This window comes from Podarcis cretensis (assembly GCF_951804945.1).
Source record: "Podarcis cretensis genome assembly, chromosome: 3".
Lineage (NCBI taxonomy): Eukaryota > Metazoa > Chordata > Lepidosauria > Squamata > Lacertidae > Podarcis > Podarcis cretensis.
The window spans coordinates 62117736-62135432 of record NC_137172.1 but is presented as its reverse complement, the minus strand read 5'-3'; positions in this window follow the sequence as shown (position 1 = coordinate 62135432).

Genomic DNA, 17697 nt, shown 5'->3' with positions numbered 1-17697 from the left:
GTAAGATACAATCTAAGTCAAATCCCTTATGAATACACAGTGGAAGTGAGGAACAGGTTTAAGGATTTAGATTTGGTGGACAGAGTGCCTGAAGAACTATGGATGGAGGCTCGTAACATTATACAGGAGGCAGCAACGAAAACCATCCCAATGAAAAGGAAATGCAAGAAAGCAAAGTGGCTGTCCAATGAGGCCGTACAAATAGCGGGGGAGAGAAGGCAAGCAAAATGCAAGGGAGATCGTGAAACATACAGGAAATTGAATGCAGATTTCCAAAGAATAGCAAGGAGAGACAAGAAGACCTTCTTAAACAAGCAATGCAAAGAAATAGAGGAAAGCAATAGAATGGGAAGAACCAGAGATCTGTTCAAGAAAATTGGAGATATGAAAGGAACATTTCGTACAAAGATTTCCATAATAAAGGACAAAAGTGGAAAGGACCTAACAGAAGCAGAAGACATCAAGAAGAGGTGGCAAGAATACACAGAGGAATTATACCAGAAAGAAACGGATGTCTCATATACCCCAGGTAGTGTGGTTGCTGACCTTGAGCCAGACATCCTGGAGAGTGAAGTCAAATGGGCCTTAGAAAGCACTGCAAATAACAAGGCCAGTGGAAGTGATGGTATTCCAGCTGAACTATTTAAAATTTTAAAAGATGATGCTGTTAAGGTGCTACACTCAATATGCCAGCAAGTTTGGAAAACTCAGCAGTGGCCAGAAGATTGGAGAAGATCAGTCTACATCCCAATCCCAAAGAAGGGCAGTGCCAAAGAATGCTCCAACTATCGCACAATTGCACTAATTTCTCACGCTAGCAAGGTTATGCTTAAAATTCTACAAGGAAGGCTCAAGCAGTATGTGGACCGAGAACTCCCAGAAGTGCAAGCTGGATTTAGAAGAGGCAGAGGAACCAGAGACCAAATTGCAAACATGCGCTGGATTATGGAGAAAGCTAGAGAGTTCCAGAAAGACATTTACTTCTGCTTCATTGACTATGCAAAAGCCTTTGACTGTGTCGACCATGGCAAACTATGGCAAGTTCTTAAAGAAATGGGAGTGCCTGATCACCTCATCTGTCTCCTGAGAAATCTCTATGTGGGACAAGAAGCTACAGTTAGAACTGGATATGGAACAACTGACTGGTTCAAAATTGGGAAAGGAGTACGACAAGGCTGCATTTTGTCTCCCTGCTTATTTAACTTATATGCAGAATTCATCATGCGAAAGGCTGGGCTGGATGAATCCCTAGCCGGAATTAAGATTGCCGGAAGAAATATCAACAACCTCAGATATGCAGATGACACAACCTTGATGGCAGAAAGTGAGGAGGAATTAAAGAACCTTTTATTGAGGGTGAAAGAGGAGAGTGCAAAATATGGTCTGAAGCTCAACATCAAAAAAACGAAGATCATGGCTACTGGTCCCATCACCTCCTGGCAAATAGAAGGGGAAGAAATGGAGGCAGTGAGAGATTTTACTTTCTTGGGCTCCATGATCACTGCAGATGGTGACAGCAGCCACGAAATTAAAAGACGCCTGCTTCTTGGGAGAAGGGCAATGACAGGCCTAGACAGCATCTTGAGAAGTAGAGACATCACCTTGCCAACAAAGGTCCGTATAGTTAAAGCTATGGTTTTCCCAGTAGTGATGTATGGAAGTGAGAGCTGGACCATAAAGAAGGCTGATCGCCGAAGAATTGATGCTTTTGAATTATGGTGCTGGAGGAGACTCTTGAGAGTCCCATGGACTGCAAGAAGATCAAACCTCTCCATTCTGAAGGAAATCAGCCCTGAGTGCTCACTGGAAGGACAGATTGTGAAGCTGAGGCTCCAGTACTTTGGCCACCTCATGAGAAGAGAAGACTCCCTGGAGAAGACCCTGATGTTGGGAAAGATGGAGGGCACAAGGAGAAGGGGGCGACAGAGGACGAGATGGTTGGATAGTGTTTTCGAGGTTACCAGCATGAGTCTGACCAAGCTGCAGGGGGCAGTGGAGGACAGGAGTGCCTGGCGTTCTCTGGTCCATGGGGTCACGAAGAGTCGGACACGACTAAACGACTAAACAACAACAACAGGAAATGCCCATAAGCTGCAGCCAAATCAAGAGAAAAGGAAATCAACAAGATTCCAGGCCCACACCAATGGCCCTCTGAAAAGGAGGGGTGAGGTTGCTCTTAAGGGGAATATTTCACTACTGGGAAAACGTCTACCAAACAAAGGAAACTTTGCCAAACAAAAAAAAGTAAATCTTTGCCCACAAGGTCAGCTCCATGAGAGTGCTCAAACAGACAAAAGACTGCAAATGGTCAAACTGCTGGTTAGTTAAACTGACAATGCAACTAGAGCTGCTGAACTGCCAGGTGCTTAAAGACAATGCCTAACAAACTGCTGGTCACTCAGAGAGCAATCAAGCCTGCAGGCAAGCAAGTTGAAAAACCTGTCTGGTAACTGTGATGACTCAGGCCAGAGCAAAGGGAACTCTGAAAGGGTGGGGGTGCTGGGAGGGAGGAGGGGTGAAGGGAGGAGAAGAAAAGCCTGGGGGGAGTTGGGGGGGAGGAGGGGGTAAAATGAACATGCCGGGCAAGGAAAAGTTTAGAAGAAAAGGAAAATAGCTGTCCTTTACAGTGAGCCAAAATGAAGTGGAAATATAAACCGCAACCTGTTTTGTTTTGTTTTGTTTTGTTTTGTTTTGTTTTGTTTTGTTTTGTTTTGTTTTGTTTTGTTTTGTTTTGTTTAAAAGCGGTTTTCTTTAGGGACCCTGTACTGGCAAGTGAAGCCAATGACAAGAACCAGGCAAAGGTACACCTTCAAAGGTTCTAAACATATAAATGTACAATGCTGAGGAATGGTTCCCTGGTCAGAAACCCTGAATTGTCCCCCCCAAGCCCTGCCTTATTTCTTCCCCCAAACGCCAAGTGAAAGGGGGGGTGGCTTAGATAAAGTAAGAGGGGTGAGGTTTAAAAGCACAGTCTATTCTAAGCCCCAGCATCATTTAAAATTTCAGAGGGGGCTCCTGATTTAAGTGGTACCAATGGATGGCAGGGTAAATCAAACCCACACTAAAAGAGTAATAAATCAACAAACGGCAGGCACAAACACACGCTGCCAGCACACACACACACGACTTAAAATTAGAGAGGAACAGTCAAGGGCAAGGGAGGGGGGAAAACGTACAAGCACCCTGACCAACAAATTAAAATGTAAGGCAAACCCAAAGGCAAACCCACTCAGTCACCCAGACCAGCCAGGCAATCGGACAGGCAAGGGCAATAGAGGGGGAAAAACATACATGCACACTGGCCAAAATTAAAATAAAACGCACAGCCATCAAGGCAGAGGCCAGGGAAGGAAAGTGAGGAGACAAGGGAGATAGTAAGATGGCATTCACACTCAGACCTCGCTGGTGGTGGAGTGACCATGTGCTGGGCAAAGGAACAAGCTGCAGCTTAAGAAAGGTAATTCGCACTTAAAAACACCCAAACAAATCCAGCACCAGGAGTGGGGGGAAATAAAAGGTTAAATGTAGGTTTTTACGCAGAAAAGAGGACACAGCAAGATAGCAAGGCAAACTTGGGTGCGTAGGTTTTTAAAAGCAGTAAAGCAATGAGCGCACGCAAGCCTCCTAAATTTAAAAAGGCAAGCCAGGAACCAGACAGCCTCCACACACACAAACACCCCCCCCCCCGACTCCAAACCTCGTGGCTGAGCTCTTCCCTACGATGACTCCTGACTCGCACAGGACAACGAAGAGAAATGAGGCCGTGGAGAGGCTGACGCTGCAGCATCAAGGCTGCTGGACACGCCCCCCCCCATGGCACCTGGTTGGACGGCCACCGGGGGGGGCATGAGCGCCAGCCAGGTGAGCTGGAGGCAGGGGGCTACGCCCCCTGCTAGGGGCGGTGTTCAGGCTCCTGCCCACAACCACTCCCCTCTCTTTCAGGGAGGAGAGTCTTTCTCTTACAGTTCTAGATTGTGTGCTCTCTATAAGGCACCTTGCAGATGGCATGGCCTTGTTTCTACTACTGTGATAGGTCTGAAGCATCTTCACAGAAACCTTGAATTATTGTGCAAAAAGGAATCTCGTACCTTGAATTATGCTAAAACCAAGATAGTTTGGATTGCTAAAAGTCTACATCCACATCGGTGGAAAATAGCCTAAATATGGAAGAAGTTAACAATTTTAAGTACCGAGTACTAGTTCCACCACAACCATACTTGGCAGGACATTTAGAATTCACAAGGCATTCACCCCTACAAGTAACTAAGGTCATATTAAACTTTGTTCACGTATGAGGTGGTACCTTACACTTAAAAATTTTGGGAAAAGGGAATCCCACAAGCAATGTATGGTGCAGAAGAGTGGGGCTGGGAGAATGCTGTTAGACTGGAAACCATTCAGATTTTCTTTTTGAAGGAACTCTGGGTACTCCACATGGCCACATTGTCCACATGGCACTCCCATTGTCAGGGTGAGATTTGAGGTTGAGCTGTTTCCCATATTGCCCAGCGATCTTTCTACTTTGCTTCTGTATTGGTTGAAATTATGGCATAAGCCTGACACAAATTTAACTCAAAGATGTTACTTGGAGCAAATTTCTAATAGACCTGTACAAAGTTGGGCAGGAGTAGCCAGTGGGGTGGGGCATCATTGCTTACCTGGCTTCCCAATGTGGTCACTGCCAGTAACCAACAGGAAGAGGGGTAAGGTGGCAAGGAGCTTGATATGGTGAGGGTGCAGTGGCAAAAGTGTTGAATTGGCTCTGCTGCTATGCACATACTGTGCTAACCTTCCAATGGTCTCTCCCCTCTTTCTCCATTCTCCCTTTTGGTAAATGGGAGCAAATTCTTAACTGGGAGGCCAGGTAAGCGACACAGTCCCACTGGCTACTTCAGTGCTGAAAACTGTGGTGCAATGGGTTAGTACATCTAATTGTTAACAAAAAGGTTGGTGGTATGAAGGCTGTGGGCAGGAGTCCTGCACTGTAGAGGGTTGGAGTAGATGACACTTGGGAACCCTTCCAGCTCTACCATTCTATGAGTCTATGATTCTACCACTTAAGTTGGGCCAGCAAATTGCAGAGCAGTTTATTAAAAAATAAAGTTAAAGAATATGACCTTCTATTAGTTAGATATAAACTCCAAACTATGCAATTATTACCATTTTATGAATCCGTGAGATCTGATTATGGTTTTCCAGATTACCTTTTTGACTTATTGATGCAATGAGGAAGGTATTTACAGCTTTAAGATTCCAAACTATGCCCGCAGCATATTTAGAAGGGAGATATGCCAGAATACCTGTAAATTGTCATTTATGTTTCTGTGACTATGCAGAGGTGGAAAACATTATTCATTATGTACTGCACTGCTCCCTGTATAATTCTCCTAGGGATAGATTTCTCCAATGAATTCTTTAGAGAGTTCTTTAGAGAAGCTAGTAGGAAGAAAATGTGCTTTTTGCTAATGGATGGGGATAAATACACTACATATATGGTTTCTATGCTTGCTTTTGCAGCCCAAAGGATTAGACAAAATTTCATTGTGCAGCAGGGAGCCCAGTGCACTACCTATGCTAAAATGTACCTTAATACTGCTTGTATCCTTGTGATGAAGAGTGGTTTTATCAAATAAATTTTACTTACTGAATCTGTAGCAATGGTGATTCATAATCAGCCTAGCAAAACAACAATGTGCAGAAAAACTAGACTACAGTCATTCTATATGACAGCTACTGCTATATACATACAGCTGCATATGATTGAGACAGGGTAAAAGAATGCCTCCAGATTAGATTAATGAACTCTGTGTGGGACGGCTTTTGAAGAGTGTTTAGAAACAATGGTGGTCAAGGTGCTTTCGGTTGCCCAGATTACATTACATCAACCCTGACCCTTCAGCACTACCTACCGTACTTCTTCATTCACTGGTCCAATTCAGTGTGCTGCCTATTGCCAATAAAACAGATTGGCTTGGTACCAGTATAATCTGAAAGGTGGCTCCTCCTCTATAAGGCTGCCAATTGCAGTCTTCATTGGAGACCCCGCTCTGAGTTCCATTAGTGTGCCTAGTGCTAACACAAAATAGGGACTTCTTGGTGGCGACTCCCAACTCTCTCCTAAGAGCCTCCTCAATACTCTATTCTGAACTTAAAAATGGAAAGCGTAATGCTGGTGGTCAACAAAAGAGGTTTAAAAACTGTCTCAAGGCAAATCTAAAAAAATGTAGCTTAAACACCAACAATTGGGAAACACTTGCCTGCGAGCGCTCCAGTTGGAGAACGGCCTTTACCAAAGGTATCATGGGCTTTGAAGATACTCGAACTCAGGTCGCAAGGGAGAAACGTGCTAAGAGGAAGGCACGCTTGGCAAATCCACACCGTGATCAAACCAATGTCCCCACTGTGGAAGGACGTGTGGATTCAGAATTGGCCTCCACAGTCACTTACAGACTCACTGTTAAAACTCTATTTATGGAAGACAATCTTACTCAGCTACGAGTGTTCACCAAAGAAGATTTTATTTGTTTATTCTTCTATGATGGTGAGCTTGATTGGTTGTATTGTTCTGAACTCCTTTATGGCCACAAAAATGCGGTACATAAATGTTTCTATAGCTAAATATAAATAATGTAAATCTGTGATTTATATCTACAGTCCATAATAACATCCCACAGATTGTCAAGACACAGACCTGGAACATTGCATGAAAAATTGAGAAGAACATTTCTGTGTTCATGGAACCAGATATCCAACAGCATTCTTTTTTCCAATTGATATTCTATTTAGCGTTGACTTTCAATTGATATTCATTGAGACAACTATCTACCAATCACCTTTCTATTTTATTTATACTTTGCTCATCACCATAGCATCTGAGTGCCTTACATAAATCAGCAAATGCATAATCATTTGGTGGATATTTATGCAAATGCATTATTCATTTTGCACATCCCTTCAATCTAGCAGTTTATATGAGCACTAAAAAAAAGGTAATCTTTCTCATTAATTCTATGTGCTTTGCTGCTGCTCCCATTAATTATAACAACTGGCTTTTTGTATTTTATTTTTAACTTTTGCTTTTCTTGATGATAACCAAATTCCAGCAGTAAAAATTAATAGGCACTATAGCAGTATTATGACGTTTTTGGCAAGGAAGCCATCTCGTAAATGGAGTGAGTATTCTGTAATAAATTAAAAGACAATAATTTATGAATATTTTAATTCATTTAATATTCTCATATTTATTAAAATGTCATGCTACAAGGATATGCAAACAGTATAAATATTCCCTCTTTTCTAGATGATGCTCCCTGCTGTCAGATTCATCCAAGGCTCAGTTCAGGAGTCCACTGTATCATCACTGATGGAAATCACTGAGATGCTCTGCTCCCAGCCTGTGGCACAATTATGAAATTTTAGACTGTGGACTTCATGATCTTATGCACTCCCCCCTCTTTAGATGGTAATGTGCATTATGTCACTTCAACATGTGGTAAGAGAGCCCACGTGCATTTTCGGAACCTCTTTCTCATTCTGCTGAGTGGAACCCAGGACATTTTGAAGAGTTAGTAGGTTCCCCAATCGGAATAAAATTGTAGTACACCCTACATCACTAACAGTAAGAGCATGTGAGCATGTGAATTTACCTTAAGGAAATTCCTGTGTATACTAAGGCACAGGGCCCCTAAAACCCAATGAAAAACTCATTGAGTACAAGAATACTGGACTGGGGAAAAGGGATGGAGCAAGGATGTATTTTAAGCTGGTTTATGAATGGAAATTGGTGGTTATGATCAAACAGAAGTGGTGAGAGAAACCTCAGGCCTTTCAGAAGTTGCTGAACTACAACTCCCATCAGCAACAGCAAGCCTGGCCAATGGCCGGGAATGGTAGGAACTGTGTGGTTCAGTAATACCCCTATACAGTGGTACCTCAGGTTACATACGCTTCAGGTTACAGACTCCGCTAACCCAGAAATAGTGCTTCAGGTTAAGAACTTTGCTTCAGGATGAGAACAGAAATCGTGCTTCGGCAGCGTGCAGGAGGCCCCATTAGCTAAAGTGGTGCTTCAGGTTAAGAACAGTTTCAGGTTAAGTACGGACCTCCGGAATGAATTAAGTACTTAACCTGAGGTACCACTGTACTTACAACAGACTGCCTCTTACATCAAGCAGCCACAAGTCTGAGCTATTCGTGTGTATTTTCGAAGCCCCAACTAATTATATGCAAAAATATGCAGTGGCGCCCTCCCTGTAAAATGCTGTCCCATAAGCTGTCAGGAAGATAAAGAATTGCCCAACTTTTAGAAAACATCTGAAGGCAGCCTTGTTCAGGGAAGTTTTTAATGTCTGACATTTTATTATTTTTTATATTTTGCTGGAAGCCGCCCAGAGTGGCTGGGGAAACCAGGGTATAAACAATGATATTATTATTAGCATATTGATAACTAAGTATTGCTATATAGTTATATGCATTGCCACACTTACCTGTTTATATGCTGGTTACTAGGGCTGTGCCCTGGATTTGGCCCAAGCCCTAAGCGTGAGCTGAATTGGGCTCTACCAGTGACTTTTTTTAGTAAACCTGGAACATATATGTATACAGCATGTGACTAATATGATAAAGTTTTTATGCAATATTTTTATGTGATTTGTAGTATGGGACTTACTTCTTATCAATATTATTTTGTGAGAAGAGTTAGAAAAAGTTCTATGCAGATAAGTTTGACACCACAATTTTCAGAAAATTTCATCCCTGGAGCTGTGCATGTATTCAACAACAAACAGGTCAGTTAAACAAGTGAATCCACAGCATGTTTTCATTGTGTTCTGCATCTACTCAAAAACTTTGGAAGTTTTCTCCATTTACATTCATTTTAAAGTTAGAACTGCTTTTGTTTCGTTTCCCCTTTTATTTCAAGTTTCACACTGGTTTTAACAGGAGACCCAGTTTTCTGCTGCCTGTAATTTCTATCTTTTTTGTTCTAGAAAACATGAAATTTACAAGCATTGCTCTCCTTCCTACCCACTAGACATCAGACCTGCCAAAATTCAGCAGGATTGGCCACAGGGTCCCCATTTTATATTGCTCAAAATCACCACATCCTTTCTTTTCATAATCTATCAGCACAGGTTGTTTCAGATGGCTTCAATTTTTCATCCCAATAGAAGAGAAATGAATGAAAGTATATCAAACAAATGAAAAAATGATTCACAGCTCATTTTTCTAAATTCTGATGAAAACAACTAATGTGGGCTACTTATTTCATTTCTCCATTTATTTTAAAAAATGAATGTACACCCCCCCATCACCATGCATTTGGCCAGAAATATGTAGGTTATTATAACAGAGTGTGTGCTGGGGTGGGAGAAAGGCAAAGAGTACTTAAGCATGTAAAACCTGTCCATATTTTATTTTGTTTTATCAATTAGATGGTAAAATAATGTCCTTTTGCAGATGCAATCACCTAATTCCTCAAAGTATCAAGCGGGCATATCTTAGCAGTACTTCTTCCTACAAAATCCTTTTAATTGGCTGCTCCTCAGGTATGGGGTGGAGCGAAAAAGAAAACGATGAAGACCCTATTATGCACAGCAATTTTAAAAAAGAAACTCATCTTTACTGCAGAAAGAGAGCAAAGCAAGCCTTTTGCATCCAGAACGACTAATTGTTTCCATTGCACCATGTCCGAAGATGTAACTCCTTCTGCCTCTACAATGTCATTTCCTTGCTGCGAGAGGCTGCCTTTTCAGCTCCGGAGGCACCAAACTTCTCTTGGATTAAAATGTCCTTGCTTAAAAAGCTTTCTGAATAGCCCCCAGTGGCATGCCATGTACAAAACCGAACGCTACAATAAAGAGATCACAGAAGGGTTGGACAGGACATTGGCTGGAAGCAAGATGTGAAACTGTACTCTGTGCTCCTTGAGCCCGGTGTGTTGTGCTAGCAGCAGGCATCTGGGGGCTGAAGCAATACATGAAGGTACTGCAAAGGCCCAGCTTCCTCCCCCTGCCATCTCTCATTATGCCTCTATACATTATGAGCAGTACTTGAACTATTGGCCCTGGCCAATAACAATGGGCATTCAGAGCACAGATGCCTTACCGAGGTTCTGGCCTCCTGTTGTTATCAGCTGCTCTCTTGGCAGGCACAGAAAACGTTGTGCGTGTGTAGACAAGTGCATTATGCTGTTCGGTGTCAAGGATGTTCAGTTGTCTTTGAACTACTGCAGGGAGGGGAGGAAAACCAATATTCCTGTTATCTACACTTTTAGCACGGCAGTGGGATGAGGCTAAGAGGCGAGTCCTTCGATGTACCAGAAGGCAAACAGTAATTCAATTACGTCGGTGGGGATGATAAATAATATCTGCAAGTCTGAGAGCAGCCTGGGCTGCTAGCATTTGATGTAACTGTTGTGACTCTTTGGCATTCTGCAGCTGGTGTTGCTAGGAGTTGAGCTTCTGCGAGTCATTAGGGAGATGTTTTTGTCTTTTCCAAAGCCACGTATTCCCTCCCACCCAGTTTGCATGCAGTCTATGCTACAGGGCCATGAACGATTGTGATGGGACCCATAAGATTGCATTGTGTTTTCCTGGGGTGCACCATTCTGTAATCCACAGCTATGATGATGATGATGATGATGATGATTTACTAGATTTGTATACCGCCCTTCATCTGAAGTTCCCTAGGCGGTTCACAACAGGAAAAGACAAAATGAAAATACAAAATACATTTTAAAAAACCAATAACCTCTCTGCCAGAAACACATTTAAGAATCCATAGAATGTTAATTGGCTGAATGCCTGGTTGAAGAGAAATGTTTTTGCTTGGCACCTAAAGATATGTGATGAAGGCACCAGGAGAATCTCACTGGGAGGAGCCGGTGCTAGGGTTCTAACAGTCTGCAAGATACCCACCTTTCTCCCTCATCCATTTATTCCCTCTCAGTTTCATGGGGCAGAACTGCAGAATTCAGTGGCCATCAAACAACTGTGGACTCTAGTCAACCCAATTCATTCCTCTCCCCACCACGTCTTTACTTTTTTCTTGTCTGTAAGAGTGTTAGAAGTCGTCTCAAATCTTTGCTGGTCATAACCAAAAGCAAAGGATGGAACTGGGAGTGCCTTGGGAAGTGGAACAGGAAAACCATAACGCCCTGGTGTCACTTGCTCAGATAAATTGGCATTTAAGCAGAAGAAAAAGAAAGAAAAAACCCCTTAGTCATAGGATCAGAAAGCCATGTGATGTGAGGTTCCAGGGGGGAAAATGGGAAGCAGGGCTTTTCCATCTTCCTTTGGCTCTCCCTGGGCTGCCTCAACTGTTGCCTAGCAGCAGCCATTCCACCAGGCTCCTTGAGCTGTGTCCATCCCAGCTGGTTGTCATAAGGAATGTAACTTTAAGGACTGGTACTTGTTTTTGTTATTTTCTCTCTCTCTCTCTCTCTCTCTCCTCCTTCCACATCCCATTGTCATTTTGTCTCATGTCTTAAGATTGTAAACCCGAAGGCAGGGGTTGTCTTGTTATTTTATTGATCTGTAAGCAGTGTGGGAGCTATTTTGGCAGATGAGTGAAGGGAAAATGCTTTAATTACATAAACAAACATGAATTTATTTTGCATAGAGGACAGAGATGCCTAACAGTGGCACATGAGCAAAAGGTAACTGTGTTTGTCTGTTGTAAAGGGAGGAGGAACACATTTCTGAGTGCCACACTGAAAACTAATAAATAGTATGAAATAAGATTTCATGGGCTAGAGCTCACCATCATTTAACACAGGAACAGGGCTGGCCCAAGAGCTGCCTGAGGAAAAGGACAAGATATCACATGCCATATAATCCATGTACAGAAGCCCCAAAGAGTGGCTGTTAAATCTTACTTCAGCACTGGTTACTGGGCGGTGTCCACCAGACCTGAGAGCAGCACATTACCTTAGGTTGTGTGTCACACACATAAAATAATAGAATTATATAATTGTAGAACTGGAAGGGACCCCAAGGCCCATCTCATCCAACCCCTTGCAATGCAGGAATCTCAACTAAAGCATCCATGACACATGGCCAGCCAACCTCATGATACAATATCATCCCTTTACCATTTCTTTTCCAAAATCAGGAGACCTGGTCCTTATACCAGGCCAACTGCATCTATGGGTTATATTCAGCTAAGTTATACTCAGAGTAGACCATTGAAATTGAGTCATGCCCATCAAATTCAATGGGTCCCCACCAAGAAAAGCTACCATTGGATGCTACCCCATGGCATATTTGCACGTTTGCACTGTTTGTGCTGTTCCTTTTAGTTATTTTTTTCCATAGAATCATAGAATTGGAAGGTAATCCCAAGGGTCATCTAGGAATCTCATCTAGATCATACATTACAGAAGTATCCAGCCTCTGCTTAAAAACCTCCAAGGAAGGAGATTCCACCACCTCTCATGGGAGTCTGTTCCACTGTCAAACAGCTCTCACCATCAGAAAGTTCTTCCTGATGTTTAGCTGAAATATCCTTTCTTGTAACTCACATTCATTGGTTTGGGTCCTACCATCCAGAGCAAGAGAAAACAAACTTGTTCCATCATCCCTCTGAAAGTCCTATCGATAGTTGAAGATGGCCATCATATTTCCTCCCAGTCTCACATTTTCCAGGCTAAACATACCTAACTCCCTCAACCATTCCTCACAAGGCTTGCTTTCCAGAACCTTGAACATCTTGGCCTGCCTAACCTTCTCTCTGCAACTGTTGGCTACTTGTGTATACTCTTCCTACATGATTTCCCCTTTTTCCATTTCTTATACATGCCCTTCTTAAATCTCAGCTCAGCTGTAAGCATTTTAGTGTGGATTTCTCATTATATAACATTTCTGTACGCACTCTTGCCTGATATACACATTTTTATACAAACCAATTTTATCCAATATAATGCGTTTTTTGTATTATTTTCACTAATATTTGTATTTTCATGCATACTTTACCCTAGTATGCACTTTTTTTGTACACATTCCTTGCCTAGAGAACTGCATGGCAAGAATTCAGAGAAGAGCAGATTCTGAAGGATGCAAGATCACTTTTAAATGCAAACTGAAGTGAATTTCTCCCCCAACCCTAGAAAAGCACAGATGGAGCCAAGGTTTAATCAGAGTAGATTATATGCCTGAATCCCACAATCACCAGAAAGGGGGGGGGGATATGTGCAACTAGTGTTCACTATAGGAAACAAGAAATAATTAACCTCTCAGCCCTTTCATATTTATCAACATGTTGCACTTCTATCTCACAGAAACTAACTCTGTGCTGGTATCCCATTTCCTTTGGAAGAGGGCGGAATAGAAGCTTGCAATATGGGCACACTGAATCCAAACAGATGCCAGGCATGGAAAAGCATCACCAGGACGTAGAAAAATAGCTTTCAGTGGCTACATTATCATTCTGGTGAAAACTGCTGTAATGTGCAAACCCTCCCCTCCTTCCTTCTCTCCTTATGAGACTTTTCTGCTACAATGGCTGTTAAATATATCCAAAGCATTGCACAGATAATTTCAAACAGACTTACATATACAGCATGAGGATCCAGTGCCAAGTACCTATTAAATGGTAGTTCCATCACGAAAGAGCAGCTGCAAATGCTCTTGTCAAAGGCATTGCCTCCTCTTGTCTATTATGGAAGCATAATATATTTTGGTACAATTTGATGTGTGGGTCACATTGTGTCTGGTTAGATCAGGAGCTGCTGTGTCAAGCATCCACCCTCTGTGCTGACTAAGCCCAAAGCAATACAGTGCAAGTTACATATGCGGCTAACTAATGGGGGCAGGTGTGCTTATTATAGATGCATTTCCTATGTGCTGAGATAAAAATAGATCCCCCCCCCCAGTTTACTGTACAGTTTGGCATAGCTGACTAGGTGCATTGCATTGAGGGCAGAGGTAGCCTTAGAGAATTGGCATGCCACCACAGAGCAAGGATTTGTTCTTCAAGCATAACCATCTGGAGTCACAACAGCTCATTTGATAGAACATATGAAGCTGCATTATATCTAGTCGGTGTATTGGTCTGTCCAGGCCAAAAAATGTCTGTTTTGAATGGCAGTGGCTCTGCAAGAGCATTTGTATTTCCCCATCCTGCCATCTAGGACACTTTTCATCTAGGACCTGGGACATTGTGAATGCAAGAGTCGTGTTCCACTGCTCAGCAGTTGACCCCCTCCAGCCTCTGCCTCCTGTGAAACACATAAAGCTATAGCCAGCATTCTCTGTCCACTAACACAAGAGATCTGACATCAGTGTATGGGTGAGTTTTAATGTTGGGCAGTAGGAGAATCTGGTGCAGCAGTTGTGCTAGAAGAAACTCATTTTGCAACAGATTTGTGCAATCTACCGTTCAACCTGCTTCTGCATTCTCTTGAGCGACCATGTTCAACTAACACAAAACATTTCCCTAGCAGAATAAGTATACTGCTAAGGAACTTTGACTTAGCACTGCATTGGATACAACTCATTCACCCATTGCTGATTCTCCTCAATCTCTCAATGGCTTTTGACACCACTGACCATTGTATCTTTCTGGGCAGACTGAATTGACAGCTTCATAATACTTGGCCATCACAGTCACTATGTGCTGATCCATCCTGTCTTCAGTTAGATCTCTGTTCTGCTTTTATCAATTTCTCAGGAATAAATAACAAAGATATTTTTCTGTTTTATGATTTCCCACCCACCCACTGATACAATATTTCAATGGTCCATATTTGTTTGGTCCGTATTTTTAGTCATTTTGTAAAGTGAATGACACAATTCTCTTGAGATTCCTCCACTAGTTTAGTACAATTCCACAGCAAATCAATTAAATGCATAGTGCTGGTACAAGTGAGTCTATGGGATTGGCAGACAATCTGCAACTGACAATTTGCATTGCGATATATGTAATGAATAAAGACTATACAAAATAATAATAATCTAGATAACCCTTTAGGAACTTATTTGGCTACAGTATGTATAAAAATATATGATACCTATTAAGACAATGCAATGCAAATTTCACTGTCAGATCACTCCCACAGACTTGAATGAGCTTCCTGGAGACAATGTTAGAGGAAATAGATTGCAGGTTAAAAATGCATTTTGAAGATAAACTTGGCTGGAGGAATTTGGAGTGACATGTGGCCAATGGAGGTACATGTGAGTTTACGTATATCCATGTTTATTCCTAAGGTAGTATGTAAACATGAACTAATCAGCTGTCATCCTTTGGAGGAAGTGAGTATAAAACTATAACATAATTGTGGTAATCTGATCAAAGCCTAAAAGGAAGTAGACTAGTCTAAAGCTCAGGAGGAAGGCATATGCTTCAGTCTCATATGGGCTTAGTGTGTGTATGTAATTCCTCACAGCTGGCTTCCTTGCTGAGCTCAGGGCCTTAATGAACACAGGCTGGTCTCTGAAAACTTCTCCACCAGCAGTTCCATTAAAAGCCAGGGGCATGCAAGACAATCATGCTCCTAATATGAGCCGCAATCCCAAAGCACACACACAGCGAGAGAGAAATTTGATTTTGTGATGTAAGTGAAAATGCTTGCTTTGCATCACCATCATTTGATCATTAAATATCCATTTAAGAGTCAGCACGGTGAAGTACTTAAGCATGTCAGACTAGGCCTGGAGAGACCTGAATGAAAACCCTCACTCTGCTATGAAGCTCACTCTATGACCTTGGGGCAGTCCCTAAACAATGCACAGGGTTGTTTGGGGGATAAATTGTGCAGACGGCTGAAGGGCTGGTCCTACTATTAGAATGAGGCAGGTGACTTTGGCAGCAGAGTCAGGGTCAGATGCAGGAGGAAAACAGCAGCATTACTTCGCCTGGCTGTTCCTTCTCAGCCCTGTGACAACTTCCCTCTGTTGGAAGCTATATGGACTCTGTCATGCACACTGATGTGGTGGGTGACCCACCACCTTCATAGAAAAGTCAACAGGCAGTCTAGTCAGTTTCTGTATGTGGACAGGGGCAATCCTGCCCTTCATCCCCAGCAGCAAAATGTCATGGGCCAGTCCAAGGGGTGGGGGAAGAATGGACCATGCACAGCACTATCCTATGCTTTTGGGTTGTTCATGGGAGCAACCATACCACCAGCAGCAATTATGACCACTGATAACAATAATTTAAAAATCACTTCCTCTACACACCACTGCAACTTAATATGATTCATTAGATAAGGATACCAAGCTATCTTGATTAAACAGCAATCCCTCTTGCAACTCTCATTAACTACTCTCTCCAGCTCATTAACCATTTTCCTTTTGCCTTCTTTTCAGAATTACATCTCATTCTTCCTTGCCCCAACATATCAGAAATGGAGGGGTGAAACTTCCATACAATTGCCCCTTTGATGGCCACACTAACAAACTCAAAGTAACTGAGGCTGGCTGCATGCAATTTGACAGGCGTGCATTTAATAAATAAAGGCCCCTCTCTTCCTCTTCACTTTAATTGTCATGCATAAACATCTGTTGCTGATTTTAGTTAACACTGATTGCTATTCAGTAAACAGCCACTTCCCATGAAATCTTTATTTTATTTTATTTTTTTAAAGGTCTAAACATTTCGTTTTAAAATAGTATACAAGTCCATATGCATACTGCAGTCAGTAAACAAAGGGGAAGCTTGTGTACAGATTGGACAAATTCTGTCATCCTTGTAATGACCATTCATAGAAGCTTAGAGACATATACATTTCCTTTTCACCATTTCTTAATGAATTCCCTAATTCTCTTGCTGAGACCAGTGACCAAATTGACTGACCTAGCTGATTCAAGCAAATGTTATAATGATAACCAGAAAATATGTTTTGATTATCTTAGGAGGGCTGGGAAGTTAATATTTCTATTACAATGAACTAGATGTTTTACTGTGTGGAAATTCTTTCAAACTCCCTTTTGGGCTGGTAACATCTGAATCATATTACAGTAGATCTAAGTTCAAGTCATTTTACCTGAAGGTCTGCAAGCAAATTATCCATGTGTAGAATAATTCCCCAGTGCCTGAAGAGAATTTTGCACTTGCAGCTATGTGTTGGGCAGAGGAGACTGAGCTGAGCTGAAACTACACACACACAGCTTAATGTACATATAGGTTCAGATTTCTTCTCTGTTCCCCCTAATTGTTTGGCCACACGCTGCCCTTCACCAAGACACACAGAGACACGCAATTTATCCCATCCATTTCTATTTAGGACCTTGGAGTCTATCAGTCAGACTTCTTTCTTAATGTCATTCATTGTTATATTTTAGATTTACAAGATTACACTAGCCTTGCCAGCTGGTATTGCTCACAACCCTTAAATGGGCAATCCCAGGGAAGCCCCACATCTTTGTCCCTGGACCAGTAAGGTCAGGGAGCTTTTCTGAGCTGGTCTCTTCGGGAGTGGCTCAGGGATCACACAATTTTATCCCTGGAGATGGGGTGGCACCCCAAAGCTAAGCTCCCCTTTGTGCTAGTTTGAGGACAGGCAGCTTCTCCGTCAAATATTTTGTCCCTTTAGGATTCGACACAGCTTTTTTGAACAAGATTGTAGAGCATCTCCAACCTTGCTTTCTAAGAGGTCCAAGTAGGGACTGCACACAATCTGGATGTCTTTATGGATTGCTTCAGTACTTCCCAGCACCAATGCTGGGAAGGTGCTCTTTGCAAACAAGGTGAACCTGA